This window comes from Microtus pennsylvanicus, chromosome 18, assembly GCF_037038515.1.
Source record: "Microtus pennsylvanicus isolate mMicPen1 chromosome 18, mMicPen1.hap1, whole genome shotgun sequence".
NCBI lineage: Eukaryota > Metazoa > Chordata > Mammalia > Rodentia > Cricetidae > Microtus > Microtus pennsylvanicus.
Window position 1 is genome coordinate 22,267,230 of NC_134596.1, and position 24,119 is coordinate 22,291,348.

Here is a 24,119-nt window from a genome sequence, read left to right on the forward strand (position 1 = left end):
CAGACATGGAGTTACAGAATTCAATGTTTACTCTACTGGGTTTTGGTCTTGCTTTGGTCCAATATTTTCTCACTATGCCCCCATTCCTCCCTTTTGGAATGGTATTATGCTCTCTATGACACTGTATGTTGGAAGTATGTGATTTACTTTTTGATTTTCATGGGGTTACAATTAAGAGATTGCCTTGAGTCTTAGAAGAGACTTTGCACTTTTAAACAGTTATTGCCCGTGAAAGACTTTTTTTTAAAGTTGGACTCAATCAATTTTGCATTATGATATGGCCACAAGCTATTGGGGCCAGCAAGTAGAATGTGGTACCTTGGTTGAGAATGGCCCTCACAGGCTCACATATTTGAGTGTTTGATCCCCAATTGATGGAACTCTTTGGGAAGGATTGGGTATGGCCTTGTTGTCACTGGAATCAGGATTCTGGGTTTAAAAATGCCCAAATTATTCCCAGGTAGCTCTCTCCGTTCTTGTTGGTGTCTCAAGATGTAAGTTCTTAGATACTGCTCCAGCACTTTGCCTGCCTGCCTGCTTCCAGGCTCTCTGCCCTGATGGTCATGGATTCATCCTCTTGAACTGTAGGCTCCCAATAAACCCTGTTTTAAGTTGCTATGGTGGTTTGAAAGAAAATGGCCCCAAAAGAGAGTGGCACTATTAGGAGGTGTGGTCTTGTTGGAGGAAGTGTGTCGCTGTGGGGTTGGGCTTTGGGGTCTCTTTTCCCCAGCTTTACTCAGTGTGACAATCAGTTGACTTTTTTTTTTTTTTTTTTTTTTTGCTGTTGAGTCAAGACGTAGAACTCTCAGCTCCAGGGCCACATCTGCCTGCATGCTGCCATGCTCCCCATCCTGATGAACCTCTGAAACTGTAAGCAAACCACCTCAACTAAATGTCTTTATTTATAAGAGTTGCCATGGTCACGGTATCTCCCCAGCAATAGAGCAATAACTAAGATACCTACCCATCATTTACTTTGGTTCTGGGGAGCTGAGTTCCTCTAGTCCTCTCATTTGTGCTTCAACTGCTTTGCCATCTCCGCTGGTGCCCAATAATTAATGCCAGCTGATGAAGGGCAGAATAAGGGCACCCAGGTCCTCAGAGGGGAAATTCTGCTCTGCCCTTCCTGGCCATCTGTTCAGTTGAAAGGTGTCTTTCAGGAGACTTGAAAGGAATACTGAATTTTAACATGTACTTCTAGTTATGGAACAGAAAATAATTAACTTTTCACCTCTTTTTGCTCTTCTTAAAGTAAACCTATCCTAGCATCCTCCCATATCTAACCAACTACATTTCTTGGTCACATCATTTTCCCTTGCACTGAATAACCTTACATTGTTATACTCATTGTGGCCCCAGGAGCAATAGGTGCAAGCCATATGAATACTGTACACAATATACAATATGTATGTCAGATGCTCAGCTTGTAGCACCTTATATATATAAGGTTTTTGTGGGTATACTCAAAGATATGTACAACAAATCACCTACTGACTTTTTTCTGTTTGTTTCCTCATCATTAAGTGACATACAGCTAGCTATATTCAACATATATATGACTATTCTTATATATATATATATATTCAACATATATGTGACTATTCATATATATATTCAACATATATGTGACTATTTTCTTTTAAGTCTCTAAGAAAATGAGAGTGTTATTATAATATACACCCCACCCTAAGTGTATTGGGAAAGAGAGATATCAAGTTTGAGAGGCTTATGAGACCCTTGTGTGGGGAGAGGTGGTAAATATGAAATGTGCTTTCTCTCTTTGGTTCCTACAGATTACCTGGTAGAGAGAGACTCGCCTCTCAGTAAAACTTATCCTTCCTTCCTCCTTCATAGTCTGCCCACAAAAGACCATAGCATTATTCAAGTCAACTGTCTCATGTGTATTTGTGGAATAATAGTTAGCCAGGCTATTCACGTCCTTACGAAAGTCCTCGGTACAGGTGGGGGGTAATCTCAGAGACAATGGAGATTAAATGGATGATTCTTTGGTATTGATTTTACCGTCCTGTACTTTTTTTGCTTTTATTTTTGTGTTCAGGATCAGAGCCACGGTAACTATGCAGTTCTCAACTGGCCTAAGTTAGACTTCAGATTTTCAGAAGCACGGGAAGTCAGGCAGTCACTTGAGATATATTGAATGAGAGGTAAAAGAAGAAAAAGAACTTTCGAAGCTCTAGAGGAATGCTGAAGCCACCCATGCTGTGACAGTAACCGGGCTCAGGGCTCCATTCTTTTTTCTGTGTCTCCTAAAGGACAGTCTCCGATGAACAGGTGAGCAGACGGGGCCCAGTGGAGGCTTCTCCTCTGGGGAGCGGGGAGCCCTTACTCTGCCCTTGGCCAGCTGGTATTAATCACTCCGTACCACAGGATTCAGCGAGCCATCACTTGGAGATTTAATTATCATTTCTTTACTCAATTTTCATAATGAACGATTCCAAGAGGTTAATTTGTCATTCTCGATGGGGCATATGAGGGCTACCTAGTCGGAGGTTCTGCTGTCTTTAAAAATTCCATTCGTGCCTGGGGCATGTGGAGTGGATGAACTGTGCATTCTCAGATTAACGTGCTGAGAAGCACTGGGCCTTATATTCAAGGTCTCCTTTGCTTGTGCCCACATATTTGTTAGCATGAATGTATCATACTGGCATCCCAGAACACTGGAGTATGATGTTCTCCAGGGCCCACGTTCTTAAACTATAGATTGTAGCTGCACATGGATTCTTGTAGCTGAATGGTGGGGATCATAGGAAAATGAACAATAATACAAGTTTCTGAAGTGAATAAAAACATTCAGTGACCAAAAATTAACTATAAAGCAAACATATGATGAGTCTGAGGTGTTTCCAGAATCAATCATTCGGGGTGTAACCCAAAATTGTCCCTCAGCCTTGGCTTTGAACAAACAACTTGCACAACTACAATGTGCATGCCACCATGCTGTGCAGTGCTACAAAACCCCGCCTGGACATCCTGACTCATACTCAAGACGATGGCATGTTCTAAAGTGCAGAGTACCAAGTTTTCTGCCCTTCATAGGATGTAATAGAATATAGAAAAAACAAAGAATAAATATCTCGCCATCTTCTTTCCCCAGTTTGTAAGTATCAAATTTAGTATACCTTTGGAAGATATTGTGTTTGAAAATCTGATCTTAATATTGCTCTTTAAATTGTAGACTTCATGAAATTAATTGTAGCTTGTGTGTTGGCTAGGTTTTTTGTCTGCTTGGCACAAGCTACTGTCATCTGGGAAGAAAAATTTCAGCTGAAAACGATACTTCCATCAGATTGGCTTGTAGGCACGTCGGTTGGACATCGTCTTGATTAATGATTGACAGGAGGGGCTAGTCCACTGTTGATGGCCCCAGCCCCGAGGCTGAAGATCCTGGGAGGAATAAAATCATAAGCTGAGCGAGTCAATAAGTACCATTTCCCCAGGGGCTCTACTTCAGTTCCTGCCTCTAAGTTCCTGCCTTGCTTAAGGACCTTTCTTGACTTCCCTAAATAATGGATTGTGACTTTGAACCCGTAAGCCAGAATGTCCTCCGGTTGCTTTTGTTTGTGGTGTTTATCGCAACAATAGACAGCAAACTGGGGGTTAGAACAGAATTTCCAGCGAGTTCTGAAATGGCCCTAAATGCATTCCTGCTGTTTTGTACTACAAAATAACGTGGAGCAGAGTTCTCAGCAGTGATGATTATAAAACCCAGATATCAATTAACTCTAAAAACTGTGGAAGATGCCACGTGCCCTGTAGTATCACATATTCGGTCGAGATTTAATTCTTCGTGTAAAAGTAAACAAGTACACACATCTTTCTTTTCTGAAAGTTTGTTTTCTTTTTTAATAAATTACAAGTTTATGAATTGTTTTAAAATTAAATTTCCTTGTGATTTATTATCATTGCACATTTGATCTATATACCTATTTGTATGTGGCTGGACTCAGAGTCACACACACAAAATACTGGAGCCATTTCACAAATAGAAAAGTTAAGAAGCCTGTGGGGGGGGCGGGGGTAGCTTTTCCAAACAGACCCAAGGAGCTGTTTCCTCTTTTTTCTAGTTGCTACATGTGCATATATGTGTCTTGGTGAACCCATGTGTGTAAATACATGTGTGTAACTTTGCCAGGTTACACACTAGCCACCCAGCAAGCTTTCAGGGAAATCTCTCCCCATCTCATGTCATGGGGTTACAAGCACCTGCGACCACATTTGGCTTTGTATGTGGGCACTGGTTGTCTGGACTTAGGTCCTCAGGTTTACAAGGCGAGTGTTTTTCAGAATGGTCATCTCCCCAGCTATCAGCTTTCTATCTAATGTTCTCCGTGAGCATCATGGCTTCTGACAGTTCAAGACTCATCATCTCACTCTTGCATGACACCCTTAGGCTTCGAGCCTTTCGCCTGAGCCCAACAAGACCAAAATACCTGCAGTAGCTTGGTACATCACACCGGCAAGTCCTTGTGCTCCGCGTGCTCTCCTCTCTGGATCAGGAATGGTTTCCTACATTTGTTCCATCTTGTTCCAACAAGCTAAGTACGAATCTTCACCACAACGAGCATCCCAAGGCTCAGCCCACACTTTCCTGTTTCATCTCGTTGCTTCTTTGTACTAGACTATTCCTTGTACAGGACAGTTCAGCAAGAATACGCTGATGTGCAGTCTGAGTAAAAGCAGGTGTGAGTGGGTTCAACAGAACGAATCATGGATGCCGAAGTGTATGAGTCCATTGGCAAGTTTGGTCTTGTCCTAGCAGTTGCTGGAGGTCTGGTAAACTCCCTTTTACCTAACCTACTGCCAACTCTGATTGACTTCAGAGAGTACAGGACATCATGGTAGGGGAAGGGACTCATTATTTCATCCCTTGCGCGGGTACAGAAACAAAGTATCTTTGATTGCTGCTCCCCAGTGCAGAAGACACCAGTCAGCATTGACAGCAATGAGTTGCAGGATGTCAGCATCACACTTCATACCCTCTTCCGGCCCCTGGCCAGCCAGCTAATGTGGATCTCCACCAGCATCCGAGAGGCGGTGATGAGCAGCACCACCGTCCATCATCACAGAGATCCTCCAGTCAGTAGTGGCTCACTTTGATGATGGAGAGCTGGTGACCCAGAGCTGGCTGGTCTCCGGGCAAGTGAGTGATGACCAAGCTGAGCAAATAGCAGCCTTTGGGCTCATCTTGGCACTCCTAACTTTTGGGAAGGGGTTCACAGAAGCAATGGAAGTGAAACGAGTGGCTCAGTAGGAAGCAAAGAGGACTGGGTTTGTGGCAGAAAAAGGCTAAGCAGCAGCAGGTGTCCATCATCTCTGCCAAGGTTGAGTCCAAGGCAGCCGGGCCAATCACCAACTTGCTGGCTATCTCAGGTAACAGCTGGTTAAAGTAGTATGAGCTACAAGCACTGTGGGTAGTCATTGCTTCTTAAGACCCAATAAGGATACCCTGTCTGCACTTCTTTGTCTAAGCTGACCAAAACCCCAGAACCCCAATCATTGTGGATGCACTTTTCTTCTGCCCTGCCCCAGAAGTCACTGTGAAATCTGGTTAGCTTAAAGTAAAAAAAATAAGTGTCTGTCTGTCCATCTGTTTCTCTCTCTCTCTCTCTCTCTCTCTCTCTCTCTCTCTCTCTCTCACACACACACACACACACACACACACACACACACACACACACAAAGAATATTCAGCACATGCCAGGTACGCTGATTCTTCTCAATTTTCTTAGTAATTATAGCATCAGGTTGCCTCTAGCACAGTGCCCAGTCAAGTAATGTCTTCTCAGAACACACAGTGTGCCTTGGCTCCAGGGCCTATTCTCTATTCTCTAGAAGGATTCCTGCTTACAAATATATTCCAAAACACATTTATTAATGAGTAGAGTGACCTTCCTACCCACATAGGATTGGACAGTCAATATTTCAGGACGAAAATGTTTAACCTTATTAGAACTACTCAAACCTAATTAACACCACTTAAACCATACAAACACGTCCTACCACATCTTCTGCTCAATGCCCTTGAAGAAAGGACTGCCCTACAGAGCCAGTGAAATGGCTCAGGGGTAGAGATGCTTGCCCAGAATGCCTGGTAGCCTGGGTTTAGTCCCTGAAACTCAAATAAAGGGGGAAAGAGAGACCCACTTCCGCAAAGTTGTCCTTTGACCTCCTCACGCTCTCTATGGCAAGCACGCCCATATGCATGGTGCCCAATCACAAACAGCAGTAATGATGGTGGTTATATAAAGAGAAAGGGCTGCCTATGAATCTTCAGTGCCTCTGGGTTGCTTACACCACTTGAGGTCTGCTATACAGGATGAGAAGATTTGACAAGCGGGAGTGCTCAGGAAAGAAAGAAGATAAAATAATCAACCTGTCTCATCTGTCTTACAATGCATAATGACTTACCATTATGACGCTGGGTGTCCAACTTCTCATCCCTCTTTGGTTTCAAGCATTTATCCCAGCAGAATATTATTTTTTTCTTACAAATTAATTCAGTAGTTACAGTAGCTGCATATGTTGACTGAGAAATAATTTGTAAAATAAATCAATTGCTTATGAAACATTATTGGCCTTGAAAATTAAGCCTATATATACATATATATGTATATATATGCAAAACCGAAATTTCATTGTGTATAAAGCAAAACTGAAACTTCGTTGTTTAAAGCCTCTCAATTAACAACAGAGTTGGGGCACAGGTTTCTTAATAATTAATACATGTTTGTCCAGCGTGTGAACAGACTATATTACATTTTTGATATTTATACATAGGGATTATGTGACTCCCCAAATGGTCAGGCACCATATCACCCCTACTTCTCCTTAAGAAAGCAAGATTGTCAAGTGTGAGCCATTACTTCACCGCCCTGAGAAAATCCACGCCACATTACATCTGTGGAAAGTTGTAGATTGCTTTGCTAGTCAGTGCAAGGCTTTCAGGTTGAGGTTGACACATTTGCATGTGAGCAGGTTGCACTGAGAACTGATGATATTCCAATCGCTGCGACTGCTTCCTTACAAGCTGACCCCGGCCACACATTCACACCTCATCTAGTTCCACAGCTGGGCTGCTGGAGTTCAAGTCATTTCAAGTCTCCTGGGTTCCCCTCTTGCTCTGTTTCTGCAGTTATAAACGCATGTTTCTAAAGGTATCTTCACTAGCTGCCCAAATGATCACACGCCCCCGGGAATACCCTACCCTGTATCTGTGTATTTGTTGCAATCTCTTGTGATTTTCCGTCTTGGAAGGTAAAAGAATAAAGGCACTTGCTAGAAGAGTTTTTCATCTTCTAAAAGACATATCAGTTAATCAAAGGCTCTTTAGCAATATAAACCTTTGCCCTGCTTATTTCATTTAATGGATTATGCTCCATAAACGTGCAGGATATGGGCAAAAGAAATCTTAGAGACGGTTTTCATGCTCTGCAGAGTAACCTTACAGACAATGGCATCCACCCCCCAACTTTCCCTCTGTCTTCTTCCTTTTATCATTTTGTCTAATTTTATAACATTTTATCATCTTATTCTTTGAGTGGTTATTGATTTGGTCTTTAGCAGATGCTCTAAATCATCTTGGATGTTTGTCTGTATGATTAGCTTTGTGTGGTTCTTCTTCCGGGGGGCTCTCAAGCCAGGCAAGTAGTGGAAAGTAGAAAGTCCTCTTTCTTTCAATGGGCTCTACACTCCAGGGGAAAGTGTGACAGTTGTCTTCCTGTGAGATATCCTGCACCTGGAGGACAGCAGGAGTTTGACACAAGCAGTCTAAATGGATGGACACGTAAACACTAATCTACGACCTCAAATAGTTTTCTTTCTCCCTTTATGCTTTCTCCTTTCCAAACACCAGTAAGATAGAACTTGTTTGACTTTAAAATAAACAATTATAGTTCTGTGATAGCATTCAAATTACCCCCCTATACACACACACACACTTTTTGGTGGTAATGAATAGATACACAATTTTATTTAATTTCAAGTGTGTGTGTGTGTGTGTGTGTGTGTGTGTGTGTGTGTGTGTGTGTATGGAGATCAGTGGGCAATCTCATATGTCAGTTCTCATCTTCCACATTGTTTGAGACAAGGCCCTTGCTCGCCATTGTATGCTACTGGCTAACTGGAGATTCTTCAATATCCACTTTCTATCTTGCCCCAAGAATGCTGGAACTACACACCTGATTGTATCTAGGTTCTGAGTATCCACACTCAGGTCCTCAACCTGCAGGGTAGCACTTGGCCCACTGAGCCATTTCTGCAGACCTCACTTGGCCTTTCATCTCTGTCCTAAGCCATTCTTTCGGATTTAGGGCACACATGACTGATGTAGTTTTGCAGTGGAGGATGACGTCACAGCTCCCTGAATGATTCCCAAACCTTCTCTCCCCCAGGAACATCTGCATCCAGCCTCAGCACATCCATCCTTCAAAGCCAAGATTAGAATTATTTTCAACCCAATTTCACTTGCTTGGGATCAATCTTGCAGGCTATTACAACTGACTCTGATCCCAGCTCGCAGCACACTCAAAGGGCCATCAGAGACGCTGACAGTGTCATACGCATTACAGTAAGCCCTTGATAGCAGACATTAATGCTTCCTAGGATGAGGAATGTGTTTCAAAGATAAAGAGCGGGCAGGCGAGCAGGCCTCGGCCCAATCAACTTCATTTCACACATGTAAAGCAGCTGATGTGTCTGCAATGAGATGAGGCAACGCTCTTGTGGGCAAACTCGTTATAACTTTTTCAAATAACAAATCCCTCATCAGTTTACAATGTGGCTTTAGTGCATGCAACTAAGGAGAGGAAAGGAAGTACAAATATAACTAAGTCCCAGCAATCCCCCATGGAAAGTCCACCCTTTTCTTAAGTTGGGAGCTTAGGCCCCAGCCCCTTGCATCTTCCTAGCCCCCAGACCCTGAGAGTTAGCACTCTGGACCCCAAATCCCAGCAGGGCAGGTCCTGACCGCCCTCCCTGGGTGGGGGTGGGGGGGCTCAGGACCACTCCCACAGAATATTTAAGTGAACTCCCAAAAGAGGAACATGTGGTCTCTTTTTCTTCCTCTCGGTGGTCGTGTTCCAGCACCTCGGGGAGCCACCCGAGAGCGCAGAACTCCCATTAAACCTGGATATTTTTTAATTTGGCTTGTTTTGATTTGGCTTGATTGGGATTTTGTGTCAGCAGAGGGCTCGCGTTAGGAAATATTCCTAACACCTTTACGAAGGCAAATATGAGAAATGTGCCCACAACAGAAACTGATCTATCTTTTATTCTAAAAGAGTTGGGAAAGAGTCAAGCAGGGCGATCTGCCCCTTGCTATTTTTTCCCCCTTCACAGCTAAGAAGAAATCTTAGGGTATCACAGACTGTGAAACCACAGCGGAGTGGATGCTTGCAGCACCCCCCGTGGTAAGCCTCCTGCTCCTCAGCTGCTGCTTTTCAGACAAAGGCAAGCTCTACTGAGGACAGCAAGCCCCGGATAAAAATAGCCAGGAGAGTCACCTGTGCCTCTGAGATAGAGCAGAGCAGGGATGCAGGCAGGCCAAGGTCAGAAACGTCTTGACGCTAGGCAGGATGGACTCCCGCTGTGGGCAAACAAAAGGAAAAAAGCGTGATTTGTGAAGCCATCAGATTTCGAGAAATTGGCCCCTATCACAAACCTGGATATAAAGGGAGCATGCTGGGAAGACAAGAGCAGCCACGCATACTTAGAATGTGTCTTGAATGCTGATCTCCAGGAGAATTCAGAGAAAGAATAATTGGATAGGACAGAATGGGAAAGGCCTGGAGGGAGGAAAGGCATGCTTGGGGGGGGGGGGGGGGAGGAAAGACGTCAGCCCTGACAGGAGAAAGCAGGAGCACACTGCAGCATACTGTGGTCCCGCACCTGTACTAAAGCCATAGACCACAACAGAAGACAGACTTGCAGGGGAGCATGATTGTAGTGGATTTTTATTGTAGAATGTGTGGCCTGTGGTGTGTTTATTTGATCCTAGGTATCTGTTGCACATCCCCTCATTGAGACAAAATAATTATATGCAGAAGCCACCTGTAGTACAGACACACACCCCTCCCGTGTGTGAGGTGCTTGCTTTCACCAGCACTGAGTTCTATGCTAGCTGCAGTTCCTCGTATGCCTAACAGGAGAGGCAGTGTGAAATCTGAATGGAGCATTATCTTGCTTTATGGCTGTGCTTCCTAATAACAGGAAGAAGTCTCTGAGTCATAATTAATAGCCGTCCTTAAAGATCTCTTTAACTCCCCACAATCTCCAAGGAGTTCGCGTTGCATTAAGTATTCTAGAACGAGCGTACTTTACATTATTAAAGTGCTGCAAGGGAGAGTTTCCAAATTATTCCTAAGCTAATTATTTAAAAAATGATTACTCAAAAAGCTTTCCCCCCACTTTAAATTGTACCTTTAAGTGCCTCGCAGCAAATACGAAGACAGAGCTGAGCCGTAGCCCATAGAAGGAATCTCTGCTTGTGATGTAGCCAATTCCATTAAGTCAATCTCCAGTGTATTCTAAAATGTGCTTTCCTTACAAGTTACGGGGCGCGATACCATGGGAAACAATATGCAAATCAGCAATATCAAACATGCCAGGTAAGATGAGCCGAGCTAACCTAATGAAGGGGGTATAGCCACTATAAAGCTATGTTTTGCTTTTCTTGAAAGGTTAATTAGACTGCCTAATTATCCCAGGCTGGGAGAGTATTATTCTCTTAAGTATAATTAACTTTGAGAGGCTTCCCCGACAAGCAAAAACAAGTAAACAGAAAGCCTCCAATTCAAAGCGGTGAACTTCCACTGAAATCCAAAGGATGGCTTACCGTTCCTGAAAATAATAACAACACACCAGAATCCCACTCGAGGGTGCACATCACACGACAGTGATGCTCTCCTTGTGCTTTTTTGTTTTGTGGTTTCAGCTACCGAGATTCGACCATGATCTCACTAGGTAATTCCAAAAACGGGTTAGAGAAATGGCTCAGTGGTCCAAGCGTTTGTTGTGCAAGAAGAAGGACCTGAGTTCGTATCCCTAGAGCCCAGTCAAAGCTAGATGTGGCAGCTCACGTCTGTAATTCCAGCACTCCGTGGGTGAGATAGACAACAAAGGCAGGGAAATCTTCAGAAGCTTATAGGCAAAGTGAGCCAGACATGTGCAGTAGGAAAGCAAGAGCCTATCTCAGACAGGATGGACTTTAAGGATTGACCCCTGATCTTCTAACCTCCATGTCCATGGCATGGCATGCATGCACCTGCACTCATATGCATGCACACACACGCACACACGCATGCACACACGCATGCACATGTGCACACACGCATACACACACAGGTGTATTTTAAAATAAAAGAAAATATCAGAGATATATAATTCATGAGTTTCAAAATCATTGTTGCCCCCATGACAGCTAGAAATAATTCTAGAGGACGACATCCCCTCTCCCAGTAAAGTTTACCCCTGGGTTTAGGGACATCATTTAGGGGTTGGGAGGTTGGGGGAGGAATTTTATAAGCTCAGGGATCATTTTGAAAAAAAAAGGGAATGATGGGATAATAGATTTATAATTGTGAGTTACTGATTTTAGACAAATATATTGGTATCGATTCTTGTATATTGATACAAAGTTAAATTATATTGATGTATTGATATATATATATATTGTATATATTTACCATATTGCAGTGTACATTTCTACCTCTGATTAAGATACTTATATAATGTTTGTGTACTGATATATATTTACCATATTGCAATGTATATTTGTACAGTGTTTATAGTTGGAGGTCATTATCCTCATTTGTTACACAGTTGTTTATTGTCTTAGTCTTTAAGTTAGATAGATATTGAGAATTATATAGATAAATAGTCATCTAAGTTTGTCATTTATAATTAAACTAATCAGGTTCTCTAGATATATAGAGATTATACTCAGTATAGATAGATAATCTTCGACCTCTTCAAAGAGCTGTAGAAAATGGCCTTTAATCTAACTCAGAGTTTCGTGATAGTGAGACACAACTGCTCCAGGCAACACCGCTCTATTCCTGAGAGAATGTTGAGCACCAAAGACACTCCACCTGGAGCCTTTCTATTTGGCAGAACTGGCCTTTGGGCAAAGAAATGCCCATACCTCAACCACTGACAGAGATACAGAGCACGCATCAATGGATAAAACAGGACTGTCATATCCTGCCAAGACAGGGTAAGATAGTTTTGAAAAGTTCCTTGCCTTAAATAATGGTATGTCAGTTATGTTAGGCCTTAGCCAAAATTGGTTGACTCAACGTTGCAAACGAGACTTTGGGTGATTGCCCAGGTAGTCAGTTGTCTCTGTCAATTGTTGCACATTTTGGATATATCTCGTTTGTTGAGTAGTGTTTATTCCCTTCTCAGATCTTTGACGGAGTTGAAGATTATATAATTGTAGTTACTCTTTACATTATTTGGACTCCTTGAGATAGAATGTTTAGCAAAGCTTTTGTTCTCAATATTGTTTGTTATATTTATTATTTGTTGTTATTGTATGTAGTTGTATTTGGTTTAGTTCTGTCTTATTTAGACAAAAAGGGGAGATGTAGGGATAAGTCCCGCCCTTAGGGGGCATGTTCACCTCGGGCTAATGTCTGCCTATAAATTTGGCCAGTGTGCTCCCAGCTTCGCTTCTGCTTTCCTGGTCTCCGCTGGAACAGTGGTTCTGTAAATCTCATTCGACATTAAAGCTATATATATTGTTACAATCTGTCTGTATTCGTTTACACCGCTACAACTAAGGAACCAGCTCTACTTTAGCTATTAAGGGGTGGCCAACCTATAATTTCTAATCCATGTAAATATTCTCTTCAAGACCTCAGACTATTTCTAGAGAAGTTATAATTGTTAGATAGTCGTTACCTTTGCAACAAACCCCACAACTGTCCCCTTTTCCGTGGGATAATTCTCCCTCTGGGGAGTTACTGCTCTGCAACACTTCTTGCTCAGTCTCACCTTCCTCACTCCCTCAGCGTTACTGAGACAATACTCCAGTAAAAATGGTCAGAGTAACAAGAGAGAGTCTCTTTCCTAAGGAGGTCATCACACGGGATTGCTACCAAGATCGGTCCTAGGGGAACGAATTTTAATGGAGTTTTGGAGTTCTACCTCTCTGGCTGGCAGACAAAAAGGATCACATCAGTGATAGCATGGAGCAAGGAGCCCCTGTTTGCTATAGTGGACGATGCATGAACTTGCCCCAGTGTGACCTGCACTAGACCATGGGAGAGGGACTAGGTGGGTACGTGAGCACGGTGCCTGCCGCAGCTACCTGCACACTGCTAAAGCAGCAGTGAGTAGGAGAACAATGAAATGCATGGCTTTTCTATTTCTGAATCTGAGGAAAACAAGGCAAAGCTGATGATGATTAGTGACTAATTTATAGCCAAGCATGGAAGCCAACGGGCCTCTTGGCAGCATACAAAGAAATTCTCATCTGCTGTGGCCAGAGGCCAGGAAAACCTGAGGATCTGCCCCCAGAATTAATTATAATTATAGTAGAGCTCCAGAAGTTGCCAGTGAACTTTGGAAAATGGATTAAAACTAAATCTGGAATGCCGACTAGGAAAGAATAAGACCCTGAGCCTTAGACTATAGGTACCTTAGAAAAAGGTATCAGGGCAAAGGATTTGTCTGTTTGGTCAGTAGTCTTCAGGGACAAGGAACTCTATGTATGATCCATACAAATAAGTATGCTGGTTAGTAGAAAGAACAATACTCAACTTTATATGGAAAAGCAAAAAACCCAGGGTAGCCAAAACAATCCTGTACAATAAAAGAACTTCTGGAGGCATCACAATCCCTGACTTCAAACTCTACTACAGAGCTACCGTACAGAAAATAGCCTGGTATTGGCCTAGAAATAGTCAGGAGGACCAATGGAACTTAATCAAAGACCCAGATATCAAGCCATGCACCTATGAAAACCTGATTTTTGACAAAGAAGCAAAAAATATAAAATGGAAAAAGAAAGCATATTCAAAAATGGAGTTGGCATAACTGGATAGAAACACATAGAAGAATGAAAATAGATCCATATCTATTGCCATACACAAAATTCAAGTCCAAATGAATCAAAGCCCTCAACATAAAGCCAGCCACACTGAACTTTATAGAAGAGAAAATGAGATGTACACTTGAATGCATTGGCACAGAAGACCACTTCCTAAATATAACCCTAGCAGCACAGACAGTGAGAGAAACAATTAATAAATGGGACCTCCTGAAACTGAGAAGCTTCTGTAAAGCAAAGGACATGGTCAACAAAACAAAATGGCTGCCTACAGACTGTAAAAAGATCTTCACTAACCCCACATCAGACAGAGGTCTAATCTCCAAATTATACAAACAACTCAAGAAATGGGTCCTCAAAAAAAACAAATAATCCAGCCGGGCGATGGTGGCGCACGCCTTTAATCCCAGCACTCGGGAGGCAGAGGTAGGCGGATCTCTGTGAGTTCGAGACCAGCCTGGTCTACAGAGCTAGTTCCAGGACAGGCTCCAAAGCCACAGAGAAACCCTGTCTCGAAAAACCAAAAAAAAAAAAAAAACAAATAATCCAATAAAAAATGGAGTATGGACTTAAAGGACAACCCTCAACAGATGAATCTAAAATGTCTGAAAGACACTTAAGGAAATGTGCAAAATCATTAGTTATCAGGGAAATGCAAATCAAAACAACTCTGAGATTCCATCTTAAACCTGTAAGAAAGGCTAAGATCAAAAACACTGATTACAACTTATGACGGAGAGGATGCGGGGTAAAGGGAACACTCCTGCATTGCTGGTGGGAGTGCAAACTGGTACAGACACTTTGAATATCAATGGCAATTTCTTTAAAAAAAATAGGAAACAACCTTCCTCAAGTAATATCACTTTTAGGTATATACCCAAAGGATGCTCAATCACACCACAAGGACATGTGCTCAACTATGTTCATAGCAGCATTGTTTATGATAGCCAGAACCTGAAAACAACTTAAATGTCCCTCAACTGAAAAACGGATAAGAAAAATTTGGTAACTTTACACAATTAAGTACTACACCGCAGAAAAAAAATAATGACAAAAAAAAATAATGACATCTTGAAATTTGCCGGCAAATTGATGGATCTAGAAAACATCATATTGAGTGAGGTAACCCAGACCCAATATGTTCTCACTCATAAGTGGCTTTTAGACATAAAGCAATGAAAAACCAGCCTACAATTCACAAACTCAGAGAATGTAGACAACAATGAGGACCCTAAGAGACATACATGGATCTAATCTACATGGGAAGTAGAAAAAGACAAGATCTCCTGAGTGAGTTGGGAGCATGGGGATCATGGGACAGGGTAGAAGGGGCAGGAAGAAGAAGGGAAGGGAGGGGAGAAAAATATATAGCTCAATAAGAACAATTTAAAAAAGAAATCAATTGCTGGTTATGCCAGATGCTATATTGTTAGATACACAAAAGAAAGAAAAAGTCTGCTGGTTAGACACAAACTGTGAGGAACTCTGTATTGTAGGTTCATGCTCAACAGAGGTATACACTATGGAAGCTATGAACCAATCAAGTAGACAGAATGACTGCTACATAAAGCAGTTGGTTATTGCTTAGTTTTCTCATTGCTGTGATCCCATACCCGACCAGAAACAACCTAAGCAGGGACATATTCCTTTTGGCTCACAATTTGAAATGATACCACCTGTCATGAAGGGACCACATAGCTACTGTGAACTTGAGGCAGCTGGTCATGTTGTCTCTGCAGTTAAGAAGTGGAGTGGACAAGAACTGAGGCCCAGCTATCAAACCCCACGGCTCATTTCTGGTGGTTCATGTCCTTCAGCAATGTTCTACTGTCTAAAGCCTCTATAGCCTTCCAAAACAACACCACAAGCTAGGGATCCAATAGCCAAACACATGAGCCTATGGAGAACATACAGGAAGTCATTAATCACCCAAGGACAGGCATAGCAGTTGCGAGACGGAAACTGATGAAGCAAGAGCAGAGGCTATGCACAAGCCCAAGTCTCAATATCCAACTCATTGATTCTAACCACTGTTGCTGATGGATCTGTGGTACAAAAACTACTGCTGAACTCCCCAAATAGCACCATCAACCAGGGACTCCAATCAGTTCTTAGTAGTAAGCTGAGGATACTGCATCTCATTTACCGAGAGGATGCAGCACTTCCTGTTAACTGGATTTGACTTGAATTCTCAGTATAGGAAGACACCCAGTACCAACATCTGACCTCTGCATTCAGGCACGCACACATGGGTACACATTCGTACACACTTAGATATGTGAATGCACACATACACATGGTGGGAGGAAAGGACAATGGAAGGGGGGAAGGAGGGAGAGAGAGAGAGAGAGAGAGAGAGAGAGAGAGAGAGAGAGAGAGAGAGAGAGAGGGCGCTCTTACTGCTGGCAGAAAGGCAAAAGAAGTTCCTCTGTTACATAGGATTCTTGGCTCTGATCTTTTTCTCATTTGGGATGGGAGTTTAAGAGACCATAACTGGATCATACTCAGGAGTGGATGCTATGTCCTTGATATTTTTGATCCAAATAGAACATGGATGCAAAGTGTGATAAGCTGAAATAAATGAACGAGAGGGGTGAGAACCTGTTGAGTTCTTGATATCAGTCTTGATCCCAAGAAAGCCTGAGTGTTACTGTTAGTGTGTGGGGTAAGAAGACATTTCGTGGCTACCTGGTGGCACTGTGGAACATTATAATACCTTCCTTTCCACCTCTCCCAATAAGTGGGCAAGAAAAACAACCATGACCTGGGAAGGCCATAGTGACAATGGTTTTGATCACTGGGAGATTAGTCTGAGTCACTCACTGGGCAAACTATCCCAAAGAGGTGTCATCAGAGGTGAAGGGTGTCACAGTGGGTAATACAAAAGGGAGGTGAGAAGCACTCCTTATAGCCCAGTAACAAACACAGGGGCGATTGTTGTAATTTGTCCCACTGACCTTCTCCTTGGAAACTTTCCCACAGAGAGACGCCTAGAGTTCTGTATGGGCTGCTTCCGATGGACTGAACTTACATGCAGCGAATGGTCCGAGCAGAACTATCAGTAGCATGTGTCTGAGTGCAGCAACCCAAATTACAACTGAGTCAGAACTGAGTTACACAGGCCCCAGCTGCTGGGATGCACTTCATATTGACAGCTTAAGCATAAACTCTCCCAGAATTGCTTCTAGGTAACCAGAGCTTGATCAAACATGAGTCTCCTCCATCTCAGAGGCAACTTTCAGTCAACAATGGACAGATATGGGAAGACAAACACGTACCACTGAAGGATCACCCTAACTTCACAGCTTCCCCCACTACCATAGAGCAATACACATGGAGAACACAGTTCTATTTATACACCAGTTAACGTGGTAAAGCTTTGCAAAGTAATGGCTGCCCCTGGTGTAGATGGGTTATCATGGAATAAATTTTCTTTTCCTTTTTCATTAATGAAACCATCTATCCTTCGATTCATGCTTTTAAGTGGGTGTTCATGTTCTGTGAAGAAATATTTATAAGATATGCAAATATAATGCAGGAACAATGTATGTTCCTGGAAGGGGTTCATCATCAATGAACCTCATCAATTTATATCCCTGAAAGGCTATTGCAATTACAGAAAGAAGAGAAAAAAAGGGTTAAAGAGAAAGATGGAGCATGACTATAGAGAAGTTGTGCAATGTCTTAGGTTTGAGAGAGAGAGAGAGAGAGAGAGAGAGAGAGAGAGAGAGAGAGAGAGAGGAGGGAGGGAGGGCAGAAGGAAGGATGGAAGGATAAAGGCGAGGAGGAAGACAAGAAGGGATCTGAGAAAAATGGGAGTTGGGGAAGGGTTACATCAAGTCTAAAATTTTGTTTTGTCAAACTGACACAAGTCGGGATCATTTGTGATGGAGGAAGGTCATTGGTTAAAAAAATAAAGAAACTGCTTGGCTGGCCCTCATAGGTTAGAACACAGGTGGGTGGAGTAAACAGAACAGAATGCTGGGAGGAAGAGGAAGTGAGCTCAGACTCCACAGCTCTCCTCTCGGGAGCAGACGCCTCAGCAGAGACACCATGCCCCGCTCCCGGGAAGACACACGCAATGAAGCTCTGACCCAGGATGGACGTAGGCTAGAATCTCCCTGTTAAGCCACCTCGTGGGCTAGAGCAGAATATTAGAAATGGGCTAGTCCAGGTGCAAGAGTTAGCCTAGAAGAGGCTAGATAGAAATGGGCCAAGCAGTGATTAAAAGAATACAGTGTCCTTGTAATTATTTCGGGTAAAGCTAGCTGTGCAGGTAGTTGGGTGCCGGGGACGCAGCCCCACCGCTCCTACTACTACAATTTGGGAAGAGAAAATCTCAACTTAGAAAACGCCTTCATCAGATTGGCCTGTGGGCAAGCCTCTGGGGCCCTTTATTATTATTATTGGTTGATATGGGAGGGCCTAGCACACTATGGACCATGCTGCACCTGGGCAGGTAGTCCAGGTTTGCGTCTGAAAGCAGACGGAGCAAGCCCAGCTAGGGAGCCAGTAAACAGAGTTCCTCCATGGCCTCTGCTTCAGTTCCTGCCTCTAGCATCTTTGAGTTTCTGCTCTGACTTCCCTTCACGACGGACTGTAAACTGTAAGGTTAAATAAACCCTTACCTCCCCAAGTTACTTCTGAGCATGGTGTTTATCACAGCAATAAGAAGCAAAATAGGAAAGTGGCATACGAGGTGTGTCTTCAAAGATCTAATCTCATTTTCTGCCAATTTATCCTATTGAGTATCTGGCCACAGGGCACCCTGTACTCCACCCTCCCCAGTCCTTGAATCCCTGGTAAGTTATACGAATAAATACTGAAGTTAATTCCTATACTCAAGCTTTTCTATCATCAACTGATAATAACAAGAAGCATGTGGCTCCTGCCCTTGACTGTTGAGAGCTACAATCTAAATATAAATCTTTGCTGGTTAAGGATGGCTGCTCCCTGATTACCAATGTGATGCTGGCTGTGGGTCTTGACGTTACTGCAAAGAGATGAATGTTAAGATGCTCAGCAAGCTCAGGGAAGAATTAGAGATTGGTTTCCTCAATGGAAGGAAGAGTCTTACTGGACTTTGTGTCTCCTCCCCTGCAGAAGGACATACAGGGTTCTATGGCAGAAGACATGGGTGTTCATGTCCCCAGGCCAGGGAACATCAGCTCTGGTCCTTTCCATCTTCTGTCGTGAGGCAGGACAGCACCCTGTGGCATCTTATGTGAACTTAGAAACAACCCAGTTTTCTAGGATTGATGCTAGCACCCTCCCTGCCACCCTTCCTCAGCAAACTACCGTTTTCCAATACTGAGAGAAATTTTCTCTACATGGAGTAGCATGTCCTCCTATTCTCCTTCCTTAAAGACTAGTCTCCTGGCACCATTTACTGATCTCAGTAAACTAGGCACAACAACCTGAATTGAAGAAGTTGAAGTGATGGTTTCTATAGCCAGAGGTCAGGTGCTGCTCAACACCAATAATACAGGACATTTGGGGACAAGAACAAGTGGCTTCTCACATTGACGGGGAATTCAAACAGAGTCGCCACATTGCAGCAACTCACCTCTTACACCTTTCATCAGGAATCTATGCCCTGAGTGAGGAAAAGCCCTCCTACAACCTAAACCCAACCTTGCAGTCCACCAGTGGCTTTCAAACATTGGCATGCATCAGAATGAACTAGTTAGTTCCTTACACCCAAACCATAGACTTCTCCTGAGTTCCTGATTCAGAAACCTGAGACAAGTCCCAAGGATTGGCTCTTCTACTGAGCTTTCAGCAAATGATGTCCCTTCATCCCTTTATTTCCCCACTCTGTGGACCCTGGTGTGTATAATAGTAAAGCCCCCACTGCGGATGGAGCCACAGATTATAACCCAACCAAATGCTTCACCACTGACTTCGTTCAGATGAGGATTTAGAAGTCCCTGTCTGGACTATATTTAAATTGTAATGTTACCACTTGGGGATTTTTGTCTAAATATACTGTGATAACCAAATCAACATGAACAAAAGTGAGAGAAAGGGGCAGAGGGAGCTGAGTGAGAGACCCAATGATACTAGCTTTCTGATCATATCCCCCCGATCTACAACAAACCAATGGGCCAGTTTCAAGGGGATCACTGTGACAAGGGCACCTCAGTTAACATGTGCAGAAGCAAATGTGGTTGCCTGAATATGTGGGGGGTTCTGTAATCTTATCAGCCAGGCTCTGGCAGTCCGGCCAGAGAAAGGTTTTTGATTGTTTTCATCTACTCTGAAAGCAAAATGCTGGGTCCAATGAGAACTCCATCGATTTGTGAACAGTGTTTACCTCCTTCCCTTGTCATCTCAGTCAGCCAATTGATTGCATTAAAGATTAATTAACGGGGAAGCTTGGGCACTGACTGTCAAGGAGAAGGCTTGTCCTTAATTAAAAGTTTAGCAGCCCTTTGTCCTGGGTATCCAGTCCTTCCGAAGGAAGGTAGAAAAGCTTTTTGAAAAGCATCCGAGAAGGCTGAACTGCAAGCCATTCAGCAGCGCCCATCAGCGTCGACTTCGGTGACAAGAGGTTAGCTCTCATCACCAGGGAAGTCACAGGTTTTCTGGGGGTACCCTTTATTCAAGTAGAGCGGCAGCAGATACAATCAGCTCCCTTCCTGCTCCTTCCCTACACTGTCCATCACATCTTATGCCCTTCAACATCTCAGTCTCAAGCCACCCTTTGGGAGCTGAAACTCCCTCACCACTGCAAGCAGTCTACCCTGGACTGAAGTCCACACTCCACGCTCCTCTATCTGCATTCTACCCATGAAATACTCCCTATGGCCTTGCGAAGTGGCTTGATCTTTTCCAACAAACGAGAAAACTGAGCCTAGGCAAAATGACTTGCCTGAAGTTTCCTTGTGAGCAAATAGAGGATTGGTATTCTGCATGGAAGATGTTCACTTTTTGGAAAGTATTTCCAAAGTCCCACCCACGCATGGCCATTTATGCTACAATATATTTATAGGGCTTGTCAGTCATTTGATGGGTGTGGGTAAATGAGGCATTTGGAACCGGCCTATCAGCTGAAGGACTGTTCAAAATCTTCAGCGTTAAAGCCATTGCTGATCTTTTCACTAGACCATAAGGCTGAATGCAGATGGGAATGAGTCAGGATGCCTGTTGGGAAGCGTAATTCATCTATTGGATTCACCGGGCAACTAACTGATCTGTTAGCCTCTGCCTGCATGAGGCTCCTTCCTGGATACAAAGAATGAGCCAAGGGGTGATACAGATCAGTGGCTCAGGATTTGGTAAGCATGTACAAGACTGAATACCCACTGCCGAAAAGGAACAACACAGCAAGAATAGCAAAAATAACCAGACCTTTGCCCCTAGTGAGCTGCACTATTGAGAAAGACACGATCCAATCAAATAGTCACACAGATTGTGGCAATCATAACAGGCCTGCAAAAGAGGGGCATTTCCAACCATAAGCACTGACCATAAAAATGCCTTTTATATTTTGTTTGAGTCACGTTTTAGAGTAACTGACTGTTAAACTAAGAACAAGAGAAAGGAAAGGAAATTGGGTAAAATAAAACTTGAGGAGAAACAATATTCTGGGTTGGTAGGACAGATATGTGAAGACCCAGAGGTAGAAAATCAGAAGACAAGGTGTAGGAAGGAAGGAAGGTGTACCAGGAACTGAGAAGAAGCTGTAGGCTGAAGAAGAGGGAAGCTGGGGCCAGACCACAGCAACTCTATGGGGTTCTTTGAGCGTGGAGAAGCTAATGAACATTTTAAGCAAAGGCATAATGGAAAGATGTCTCATTCAATATTCTGTTGCATAATAACCTCAATAATTCAAAAATAAAATATGCTTTTAATGTTTCCATGTCTACAGGTTAATTGTGATTCCTCTAACTTTTAGTGGGTTTGGCACGTCAAACCATATAAATATGTTGAACTATTTGTATCAAGCCTAGACATGATGCTTGAGTCACAGATTACATAGAGAGTCCAACTTTAACAGAGAGGAGATGAAAAAACAATGATTCCAACCCTCATGATTATCATTGATCATGGGTAAGATGATCAGTGTACACACTGAAAAGCTTTACTTTGTCAATGAGATCAAGAACCTACTATCAGGGCCTAAGTCAGGCAGCATTGACCCCAGTGGTGCAGAGATATTCATAACTGACAACATGGGATAAAAACTTGCTATGCAGGCAGAGGTCATGAAAAATTTGTCCATATGGAATAACATAACTTCAAAGCAACTAGCCACCTAAATAATAAAGTCATGTAACAGATAACTTAGAGATCATTCAAGTAACCATAATTCCTGATTCCAACCAAGGACCATTCTGAGAACAATAGAAAAAAAAGCAATGTGAGTCACCTTGTAATCTTCAGGACTGCAGGGAACTTATTGCCTGGATATTCTGAGCTTTGTGATGTGGGTGCCTTCTAGATTCACAATTCTAAATGTGTGATCTGCGAGGCTGACACAAACTGCCTAGATACTCTTGCCCAAGAACATTCTTCACTGCAAAGCTTTTATAAAAATTAACATGAGACCTATTCAGTCACAAAGGAAGAATGGCATTAATTTAAGCATGGGAGAAAACTGAGTGAAGAAGATGACATTTGTTTTGAACTATGAAGGACCAGAGGATGCATTGGATAAGACAAGATAAAGGATATTTTTAGGTTCAGGGAAATGACTCAGCAAATGATAATGAATACAACATTATTGATGTAGGAAATGTGAATTATACTTGGGGAACAGTGAATAGCATTTCCTGACTTTCATAGCAATTTTTCCATCTCAGAGAATAAATTAATGCTGAATTTACAGTAAATTTATTAGCATATTATAGAATTTTGCTTAGCATGGACAATTTTTTCAAGAAGGTAAATATTTATGAAGTTGTATTTCACTGAAGATAAAAGATAGACACTACTCTAAGTATTATTCAATATAAGAATATGGTACTGATTTAAAAAGTCATTGGCTGTATTGCTTGCTAACACTCAGTGTAATTATCAAGAAGGTTACTGAGCCAGCAAAAGATGCTACTCATCAGTGAAATTCTAGAGATGGAAATGGCTTGGAACTGATAAGCACCATGCTGGAAACAGCAGAGTAAACACATCATTTGGATCCACTGATAACAGCACCCTTCTTATACCATCAAATGCTACAGTTGACATATTTAATTCACCAATCAAATTTACGATACAGGTTGGCAGTGGGGCATGAAGAGATAGGCAGCCTGATTCTGTGCCTTGATGAATAGGAATGTTCCAAAGATGCTGACCTCACCAAAGAGAGAAGAACTTAAGATAATCTTGCAACACAGGTTCAATATGTAAGACGTAAATGCAAAACTTGTGAGTCTAGTGTGAGGCTGAGAGGTATCGGACCCTAGGAAGAAAGGGTAAAGGTAAAAGGATACACATCTGGGGAGATGGTTCAGTAGGTAAGAGTGCTTGCTGGGGTTAAAGAGATGGCTCAGTGATTTAAAGTACTTGTTGACTGAGCAGAAGACTTGGCACCCACATGATGGGTCCCAACCATCCAGAACTAAATTACAAGTAAATTCAGCATTCTCTTCTGACTTCCATGGGTATCAGTCATGAACATAGTCCACTTAAAGATATAAATTATAAAACAAAGATGGCCAATTTTCAAAAGTTTCACAGAAGTAATTAGAAATATTTAAAATATAGCAATTTAGCCAAAACAGCAAAAATCCCCAGACAAGGTAATCACCATAATGCGTACAATTGTGTTTAAATAACAACTTGTTCTCTTGTCTCCATACTTCAGTTTTAAACAAAAATGCTTGTGAAAATGCTAAACCTACAATTATAAACAAACCTTGCTTATTGTTTGACAACTTCACATTGATGACAGACAACTTAATGAGAGGATAGAAGACATACACAGAGCAGCAATTTGTAAAGAAACCTTAATCACTAGTAAATATATGAAAACTTGCTAAGCATTGCTCAATGAGGGAAATGCAACTTAAAACGATAAGAGTTTCATTTCACATACATCAGGTTG

At 42.5% G+C, this 24,119-nt stretch overlaps 1 pseudogene; it reads left to right on the forward strand.

Annotated features, from left to right (window-relative positions):
* Positions 1-4,728: 4,728 nt before the first annotated feature.
* Positions 4,729-10,971, forward strand: LOC142837450 (prohibitin 1 pseudogene; annotated as a pseudogene).
* The last annotated feature ends 13,148 nt before the right edge of the window (positions 10,972-24,119 follow it).